Source organism: Oryx dammah, unplaced genomic scaffold, assembly GCF_014754425.2.
Source record: "Oryx dammah isolate SB20612 unplaced genomic scaffold, SCBI_Odam_1.1 HiC_scaffold_1, whole genome shotgun sequence".
In the NCBI taxonomy this organism is placed as follows: domain Eukaryota; kingdom Metazoa; phylum Chordata; class Mammalia; order Artiodactyla; family Bovidae; genus Oryx; species Oryx dammah.
This window is the reverse complement of record NW_024070185.1, coordinates 7618409-7628079: the sequence shown is the minus strand read 5'-3', so window position 1 is coordinate 7628079 and position 9671 is coordinate 7618409. Positions and strand designations below refer to the sequence as shown.

Sequence of the window (9671 nt, the reverse complement as noted above, 5' to 3'; positions counted from 1 at the left end):
ACAGTTGGATCCACCTTTCCTATGAAACTCTGAGATTTAAGGGACCCCCTATAATCACAGTGGCTCTGACCCTCTGGTTGTGAAGAACAAAAGGGCTTCTACACTCTAAGCACATTTTCCCAAAGTAGTGACTTTTTCAGCACGTGTAAGGTGCTGTGTTGACATAACCGATGGCTGTCAAAGCCACAAGGAAGCACAAGAGATCAGTGGTCAAGGAGGAGCCGTAGCCGTGTTCAAGCTCTTCCAGCCCCTGTGCAGACCCCACCCCTGGTCTGACTTGACTGCTCCAGGTGGTGCAGCAATTCAAGCCTCGCTGTGCCTTTCAGTTCAGTTCAGTCACTCAGTCGTGTCTGACTCTTTGCATCCCCATGGACTGCAGCACGCCAGGCCTCCCTGTCCATCTCCAACTCCTGGAGTTGACTCAAACTCATGTCCATTGAGTCAGTGATGCCATCCAACCTTCTCATCCTCTGTCATCCCCTTCTCCTCCTGCCTTCAGTCTTTCCCAGCATCAGGGTCTTTTGGCCCAGGGCCTTTGGCCAGGGGCAATCTTCATCCATGTAGGCATCCTCAGGCCATGCAAGAACACCTGTGATGTGTCAGAACAAGCGTACACTTCTGAGGCATTTAACAGTTCAACAAGTTAGTTTCTTTGAGCCTCTAATTTGTCACCTGTAAAGTGGGGACAAGGCTATCTTTCAGAATGATTGTAAGGACTAGTCAAGCTACAAAAGCACCCAGCACGCAGTGGAGGTTTGGTGAGTGATCACTGTTAGTAGAATTGAGACCACTCCTTGTCCTCCTTATGGCCCCTTGGGAGGTCTAGGTCACACCCCTCAGAAAGGGCACTATCTTCCCAGAGTTTTTAATCCCCTGCCACATCCCATTCAAGCTTGAAGCTTGAGTCCAGGCAGGATCTTTTCTTTTTTTTTTTTAAAATATTTATCCATTTGACCTCACTGAGTCTTAGCATACAGGGTCTCTATTGGTGCTGGGCAGGCTCCCGTACTTGTGGCACTTGAGCTTCAGCCGTTGTGGAACACAAATTGAGCTCATCTGTGGCATGTGGGATCTTGGTTCCCCTGACCAGGGATCAAACCAGGGTCCCCTGCATTGCAAAGTGGACTCTTAACCACAGACCCACCAGGGAAGTCCCCAGGCAGGATCTAAGACATGGTAGAAACAGACACCCAGGAGACTGGAGAAGGATTTTCTAAAGTCAGCAGAAGAAGAACTTAGAAGCTTAAGAATAGCTTCACACACTAATAAAATGTAACATATTTGGACAGCACAGCCTGGAGAATGGCTGAAGACAAACTCAATGTCAGCACAGCCTGGGGAGGCTTTTCTGCCCCCAGAATTAGACCACTGCACGACTTCTGAGGAACATAAAAATACTGGTGGGGTTATTTGTGACAAGAAAGAGCAGCCAGGGCTGGGTCATCCAGGTCTGGATTCAAACCCTCTGTCTGGCTCTCACGGACTCTGAGGCCTTGAGCAAGTCATATAACCTCACAATCCTTGGCTTTCTCATCTGCGAAATGGGCAGCTAACACCTCCATCAAAGAGCTGGTGAAAAGTAAGTGAGAAAACACGTCTCCAGTTCCTGCCAGGGCAGAGTTTTGCAACATTTATCCAAGAGCTATTGAACCTGGGCATGACCAATGCAGGCCCAGGGTCAGGGTGGCCACGTCACACACAGACCACGGCTGCGGCAGCCCACTCTCGGGCTCCCCAGGTCCCCTCCCCACGGCCGTTCAAGTCCTCAGGGACACCGAGCCTGAAGTCCTCCTGTCTCACGGCATCCAGCAGTGGCGGAGTTGCTGGCCTGGAGGGATGAGTCCTGGCATCTGGGGTCCCCTGTCCTCTGAGGCATCCCCTCCAGCTTCCCAGAGCAAACTCCCGGAGCCCCGGGGAGCCCCGGCTCGGCCAGCTGTTCCGTGTCTAATCTGAGGAGCCGAAATTCTAATAGGGATGATGGATGAGCTTCTGGGCGAGGGGAAAGGGAGCGGCACTTTCCTCTGACACAGAGCCTGGTCCCGCGGGTGCCGGGATGAGTGATGCTCTCCAGGGGGGCAAAGGGCTGTTGTCTGAGTCAAGGGATGATTTAACTCCTCAGGGAGCCAGCGTTCCCTCCAATAACTCACCCTCCTTGAGAAAGGGAGCGGCGTCCCCCGGTCCTGTCGGCGTCTGTGCCCACGCAAGGGCAGGAGGGGCCCAGGAGCAGTCAGCACGGGAACCTCGTGTCAGCATCCGGCAGAGTGGGCTGGGAGCCAGCAGGCATGGGGTGGGTCAGCGTACTGACCACTGGGCAGGGGCTGCCCCAGGCTGCCGAAGGGATACCCAGGGGAAGAAGGAGCAGAGTTAGATTGGCTGGGAACCAAGGATAGGTGTAAAGGGTTCTTGTTGTTGTTTACCCTCTAAGTCCTGCTCAACTCCGTACAACGTTATGGACTGTAGCCTGCCAGGCTCCTCTCTCCATAGGATTTCCCAGACAAGAATACTGAAGTGGGTTGCCATTTCCTCTTCCAAAGGATCTTCCCGACCCAGGGATTGAACCCTCATTTTCTGCACTGGCAGGTGAATTCTTTACCACTGAGTCACCAGGCCAGCAAAAAGGGTACTAGAGGATTTGAACTTGGGACAAAAAGAATTTCCTAACAATCAGATGTACATTCCCACCTGTAAAGAGTAAATTGTGTCCTGAGGTGGTTGGTGAGGTTTATGGAGAAATCAAGAATTTATTTGCAGGGCAGCAATGGAGAAACAGACATAGAGAAGAGACTTATGGACATGGGGAGAGCGGAAGAGAGGGTGAGATGTATAGAAAAAGAGTTACATGGAAACTTATATTACCTTATGCAAAATAGATAGCCAATGGGAATTTGCTGTATGGCTCAGGAAACTCAAACAGGGGCTCTGGATCAACCTAAAGGAGTGGGATGGGGAGGGAGATGGGAGGGAGGTCCAAAAGAGAGGGGATATATGTATACCTATGGCTGATTCATGTTGAGGTTTGACATGAATAAACCAATTATCCTTCAATTAAAAAATAAATTAATTTTAAAAAAGACCCCTGTGCATTGCTGGTAGAGTGTAAAATGGTGGAAACCAGTATGATGATTCCTCAAAAAATTAAACATAAAATTACCATTTGATCTAGCAACAGATATTTGTACACCATGTTCAAAGCAGCGTTAATCACAGATGCCAAAAGGTGGAAACAACCTAAATGTCCATCAAGAGATGCATAGAAAAACAAAAACATGGCCTATCCATACAGTGGAATAGTGTGCACTCAGTTGCTCAGTCATGTCCGACTCTTTGCGAGTCCATGGACCATAACCCACAAGGCTCCTCTGTCCATGGGATTCTCCAGGCAAGAATATTGGAGTGGGTTGCCATTCCCTTCTCCAGAGGATCTTTCCAACCCAGGAATCAAACCTGGGTCTCCTGCATTGCAAGCAGATTCTTTATCTGCTTGCCTGTACGAACTATAGGGAAGTTCCTAAGTGGAATAGTATTCAATCTTATAAAGGAAGGAAGGGGCTTCTTCTGTGGTCCAGTGGCTAAGATTCCAGGCTCTCAAATGCAGGGAGCCTGGGTTCGATCCCTGGTCGGGGAACTAAAGATCCCATGTACCACAACAAGATCCGGTGCAACCAAATAAATACAAATTAAAAAAAAAAAAAACTTTTAAAGGGAGGGAATCCTGATACATATGACAACCTTGAGGTTGAAGCTTGAGGACTTTATGCTGAGTGAAATAAGCTAGACATAACAGGATAAATATTGCGTGATCCCACTTATATGAGGTACCTAAAGCTATCAAGTTCATAGAGACAGAGAGTGCAGGGGCTGGGGGCTGGAGGCAGGAGAGTCACTACTTATGGGGGCACAGTTGCAGTTTGTGATGATGAGAGAGTTCTGGAGGTGGAAGGTGGGGATGGTGGTACAGCGATGCAGATGTACAAAATGCCACTGAACTGTACACTTAAAATGGTTAAAACGGTCAATTTTATGTGACGTACGCGTGCCTGCTTGTGTGCTCTGTTGCTTAAGTCGTGTCCGACTCTTTGCGACCCCGTGGACTGTAGCCCGTGAGCCTCCTCTGTTCATTGGATTTTCCAGATGAAAATACTGGAGTGGGTTGCCATGGCCTCCTCCAGGGGATTTTCCCAACCCAGGGATCGAACCCAGGTCTCCTGCATTACAAGCTAATACTTTATCACTGAGCCACCGGGTATTTTGCCAGAAGGGAAAAAGGAAAAAATTGAATTTCAATAAACACAAGAAAAGGGGCTCAGGTTTTTGAAGGACTCAAAGACCTTGAAAGTAACAAGCTGTTTGAGCACGGGGGAGACTCAGAGTAAACTCAAGAGAAAATGGAAATACAGCCTCTGGGGCACTGTTCAGTCCAGATCCTCTAGGTCTGAGATGACAAGGCCCAGGGCATCTGCCGTTGGAAAACAGATACAAAATTTATATCAACCCTGACAGTCCACTTCCTAAGTCACCTCCTGATATTCTGTCTACTATAAGAATTACAAAAATACTCATGGCTAATACTTACTGCATGTCCGTCCCTATGATAAGCACGCTATGCACACTGTTCCCCTAAAGCTCACAACAAACCTAAGCGATAGGTACTGTTATCAGCCCTTTTGCAGATGAGGAAAACTGAGACCCAGTGCAATTCAGCATCTATTATTTTTGCAATTAATCTCTTTCTCAAGCCAGAGATTTCCCCGGCACTCACTCTTTCACCAGCATGCGATGTAGACCAAGTGGCATGAGGGGCGGGCTGAAGACTGTGCAAAGGAGCCCTGCTCTAGGTCTTCAAGTCAAAAGGGGCTCCAGCTATGAACCCAGATGCTGAACTCACCAGCCACAACTTAGCCTCAGTCTCTCATCTGCAAATTGGGGATGAGCATCACACCGGCCCAAAGGTTTGCCGAGAGGACCAGGATGCAACGAGGCAACAACACAAGAGCTTAACCCAGCTCCTGGTACAGATGAGGTGCTGCCGAGCACCCACTCTCCTTGTGAGCGTCTATCTTTCCCCATCTGAGTTTTCAGAGTGCTTGGCTGCACTTAGTACGTCCTACCAAGCACTGGATGGAGCACTTAACTCAGCCCAGCAGCTTGCCAACTCCCCAAGCTATTAGAGGCTAAGGTCTCATCTTGCTCCTCTCTGGGGGTCCAGCAGTAGTATAGGAAGTGCACAGTGGATGTCTGAGTGAATGGTGGCATAATAAAATGGATGCATGATGCCCTTTGACCAAAAACAAAACGAAACAAAATCCTCCTGTGGTTACAATCGGAGTCACAGCCTAGCGGTCCATGAGGCAGGCCAGAGCACCATCCCTGCCTCATCCTTGCAGACGACCAGTCGGCTACCTCGGGTCGGGCTGACCTCAGAAAGGATAAAGGGAGCAGGCGGCTTTGGGAGGGGGTGGCCCCGGCAGACAGGCGGGAGGAAGTGATGGCCCTGGGCCCTGTGGTGGAAAAGTGGAGGCTGTGAAAAAATGACTGGGAAATGAAGTCAAGGAGCCGAGGGAAATGGCAGATCTGTTAACAGGCTGTTTTTGCTTTTGTCTCTGGAGAAGGAAGAGGATGGAGAGCAAAGAGGAGAGTCACGCCGGCTTCCTGCCCTGCCCACCGCCGGGTGGAATTGCGCCAGATAGTAGCTGATAGTGGTGGAAACGGGGAGACAAGATAAAGGGGCGGCACACAGGCAGCAGACCCTTGGAGCCAGAGCAGGAGCCTGGGAGGCGCGGGAGGGGAGAGGAAGAGGTGAGGAAGCTGGGAGGAAGGCCTCACCAAGACAGACCCAGCAGAAGCTCCCAACAGGCTGGGGCCTCGGTCCAGGGATGAGACGTGCTGTTGCTCAGGCTCAGGGGAAACCCCACTTTCTCCAGGAGTTCCTACCTGTCCTGAGTTCTGGGGCTGTGCAGGGTGGCCTGTTAGCAGCCCAGCTTCCTCTAAGGGTGTTTGCTGCTGGATAGGAGGCTGGTCCAAGTGGAGCCTCTACCAAAGGGCAGATTCCTCACCTTCCCTGAGAGTGGCTTCAAGGAGGCTTCATTTCCTCCCGGTGACCCTTGACCTCTGGAGTGGCCCTGGGGGGTCTCTGGTGACCAGAGCAGCAGCTTGGGCTGTGGCCTCCTCCAAGCTCGGGCATCAGAGGGCATGTGGGGGAGCCTGTGTGAGCAGCGCTTCTGTGCATGTGTACACAACTCCGCACACACTGCCCCCCACCTCCTGAGATGCAGCCTGGAGCTGCCATCCACGCAGGGCACAAGATCCCATAGATACCTGGGCTTCCTGACCTGGCACCCCCGCAGTGTGACACGCTCGCCACTGCTTCCTCACAGAGCTAAGCAAGGCACAGACCGAGAGACAGCACGGAGCCAGTGTCAGGAAGCGCCCAGAGGCAGCTGCCCCTTTCCCCGTGGCTGACCCTAGACCATCTTCATCTTCTCTCTGAACCTCCGCTTCCTGCTCTATCCTCAGCCTCCACAGGCTCCTGCTCCAGGAGGCCAAAGTATGGGGTGGCCTTGCCATCACAGACCCACGTGGATGCCCTGCTGTAAGAGCTCAGGTCATAGCCCATCCCCCAGAAATTTGCTGTCTGCCCAGCACACCCCCATCAGCTCATTCATTGACTCGGCCCATGTTTTCTGACATCTTCTGTGTGCCAGCCACAGGCTGAGACACGCAGACATGGTGTGGACACGGCACTGGGGCTCTGGATTGAGAGGTGACGCCAAGAAACATGAGTGATCATCACCAAGCACACGAGGTGCTATTAAGGGTTCTGTGAGACCTAAGTACTGGGGAGCGGGTATAAGCCAAGGAAGAATACGTCACGGCCTCTTCAAGGCCACAAACTTCTTGCATGAGCTGGTATTTCAATTGCAGATCTCACAGGGGAAAGGTGAAAGGCGAAGGACTGAGACAGAAGGCAGAAAGGAGAAAGGGACCAGCTTACAGAGATGAGCCGGGCATTGTGTGCTAACACGGTATTTGTAAAGCTCTGATAACTCCCTAAACACGATTGTTTATCTGGGCAGGGAGGAGGCACTTCACTGTATGTAAGAATCTCCCAAGAAACCCAGTCAGGCCTTCTGACTTCAAGAAAATTATGCTCTGAGATCATCAAAGCTTAAGGAGCATAAGTGCTCAGCTGAGCAAACGGACACCCAGGAAATGCTGCCTTGGGCCAAAGGAACATGTGTTCCAAATGTGAAACTGGAAAAGAAAAGATAACCTACACCATGCAAAATAATAATAATGATAATTTTTAAAAGCCAATTCTGGACAAACTGGGCGGCAAATGCTTGTCTTCTGTTCCATGCCCCCTTCCTCTTGCACTGACCCTTTTCCCCTTGGTGTTTTCCACGGGCACTCAGCACTCACAGAAGAGAACTCGTGAATACCTGTTCACATTAAGGTGTTCGTGACTTGCATGTGATTCACCAGAAATATTTGCACCTTAAAATGGGACAGATAGAAGGATCGTTGATGCAATTACAACCAGTCCACAGTGGAGAAATTTGAGACCCGTAGGAATCCTTCAAATCCCTGAGAGAAAGAGAATTGACTTTGCTTAAAGATGCCCTTGAAGGAAGAGATAGTTAGGGAGCTTGGGATGGACATGAAAACACAGACATATTTAAAATGGATAGCCAACAAGGATCTACTATACAGCTCATGGAACTCTGCTCAATGTTACATGGCAGCCTGGATGAGAGGAGAGTTTGGGGGAGAATGGATACATGTAAACGCGTGACTGAGTTGCTCAGCTGTTCACCTAAAACACACAACGCTGTTAATCAGCTATACCCCAATACAAAATAAAACGTTTTTTAAAATAAGAATTTATACACAACTTTATAAAGTTAGTTTAATATTTTTTAAAAAACAACTTACCCTTGAAAACACCATCTCCAATCCAGGCAGCACTGTATTTCTGCCTCTGTCATTCTAATATTTCACTTTGGAACTTCCAAAAGAGAGTCCTGTCAGGAAGGAGGTATATTCAGTGTGGCCTGGAACTGGGGAAGGGCACCTCTGTTTCGGATGTCTGGTCCCCTTAGCCCCCTCAGCCCTGGCCTCTGGGATGACAGAGAATATGGCAAGCCCCTGATGAAGGAAGATCACCCAGCAAGCACAATGACAAAACAGACAGTGCCTGCCCCTATTCTCTAAGCTTTTTCTTGTCCCAAGTGTGTGTTTAAGAGACAAAGCCAAGTGCTCTATCTGCTGCCACTTGAGGTCTTGGAAAAGGCCTGGATGTGGACTCAAAGGACTCAGGTTTGACTTCCAGCTTTAGGTAAGTCCTGTGTCCTCGGTCTAATGTGGTGGTGGAGATTAGCCAGTGTGTCTCACGGGACCTGGTGAGACCCTAACAGGATGGGGTTACTTAAAGGACACTGGCCTTTAGGTGCTGTGCTTATTATCAGCCTGGGGGTCTGGAGCCCTGGGGAGGGGGGCAGATGGATGGGAAGGGTTTCCATCGTTCCTGGTGTTGAGCCTTCACTCTCTTGCAGGAGCAGTGCCCTCCTGCAGGGTTGTCTGTGCATTAAATGAGGTTCACTAGGCCACTCTGCAAAGTAAAAACTGCCTTCAAATGGAGCTTGCCAATCATGTTCCAAATTAAGTTTCCCTAGAAGCACTTCAAAACAGACCCGTTAGATACAAAGTTTGACTCCACAGAGAAGTCTCCAAATGCTCACGGTATGCATTCATGTTCTTTTTAAAGGTGAGGCAGAAACTTGACACCCAAAGGTCTCTTTTTCCCTCTGGCAGCCAACACAGGCTGGCCTGGCCCACCGAGGCACACCTCCTCCTCTCTGCCCCAGCTCTCCAAGGAGGGAATCAAGGCGATGTCCCCTAACCCCCACTGGCAGCTCTCCTCTGGTTGTCCAGAGACCAGGCTTTGTACCAAAGCCTCAAACAGCTATACGCATAGCAGCCACCAACTTACTGTGTGTGACTACATGCCACGCAGCCAGCTGAACACCTAGCCAAGCACCTTACCTGTTTCAGTTCTGGCCTCCGGACAATCCGTTGAGACACTTGTTTAACAGAGGAAGAAGCTGAGTCTTGGAAAGGTTAATTCGCCCCAGCAAAAGGCAGCAGGGCAATGCACCATTTTCTCTCTTAACCACATTCTCTGAGGGGCTTTATAACAAAGGCAGCTCTAACACATACGTGCGTCGGCGCGCGCACACACACACACACACACACACACACACACACACACGGGGTCTCCTGTGCTCAGACCTCCACTATGAGCAAACACAGGATCTGGGAAGACTGTGCATCATGGGGAGAGGACAGACCACATTACTAAGACTTTCCTTAGGAGTTGGCACAACTAGGGCTGGAGGGATGGGGAGTGGGGTGTAGCGGAAATGAAGGCGAGTCTTGAGTTTTCTACCTTCTCTCAGGCTGGACCTTCCCAGATGCCTACGCTTTGGTTTCATCATTTGCTTATATGCTTGCTGCTGCTGCTAAGTCGCTTCAGTCGTGTCCGACTCTGTGCGACCCCATACACGGCAACTCACCAGGCTCCCCCATCCCTGGGATTCTCCAGGCAAGAACACTGGAGTGGGTTGCCATTTCCTTCTCCAGTGCATGAAAGAGAAAAGTGAAAGTGAAGTCGC

The 9671-nt window shown here is 50.2% G+C and overlaps 1 long non-coding RNA gene across 1 annotated transcript; it reads right to left on the bottom strand.

The window, feature by feature from the left end:
- Positions 1-468: 468 nt before the first annotated feature.
- Positions 469-9122, bottom strand: LOC120857686. The gene is made up of 4 exons (XR_005719720.1): positions 9043-9122; positions 7933-8021; positions 2148-2328; positions 469-672 (listed from the first exon to the last, which is right to left on the bottom strand). It is a non-coding gene; the product is annotated as an uncharacterized LOC120857686 (long non-coding RNA).
- Between the last annotated feature and the right edge of the window lie 549 nt (positions 9123-9671).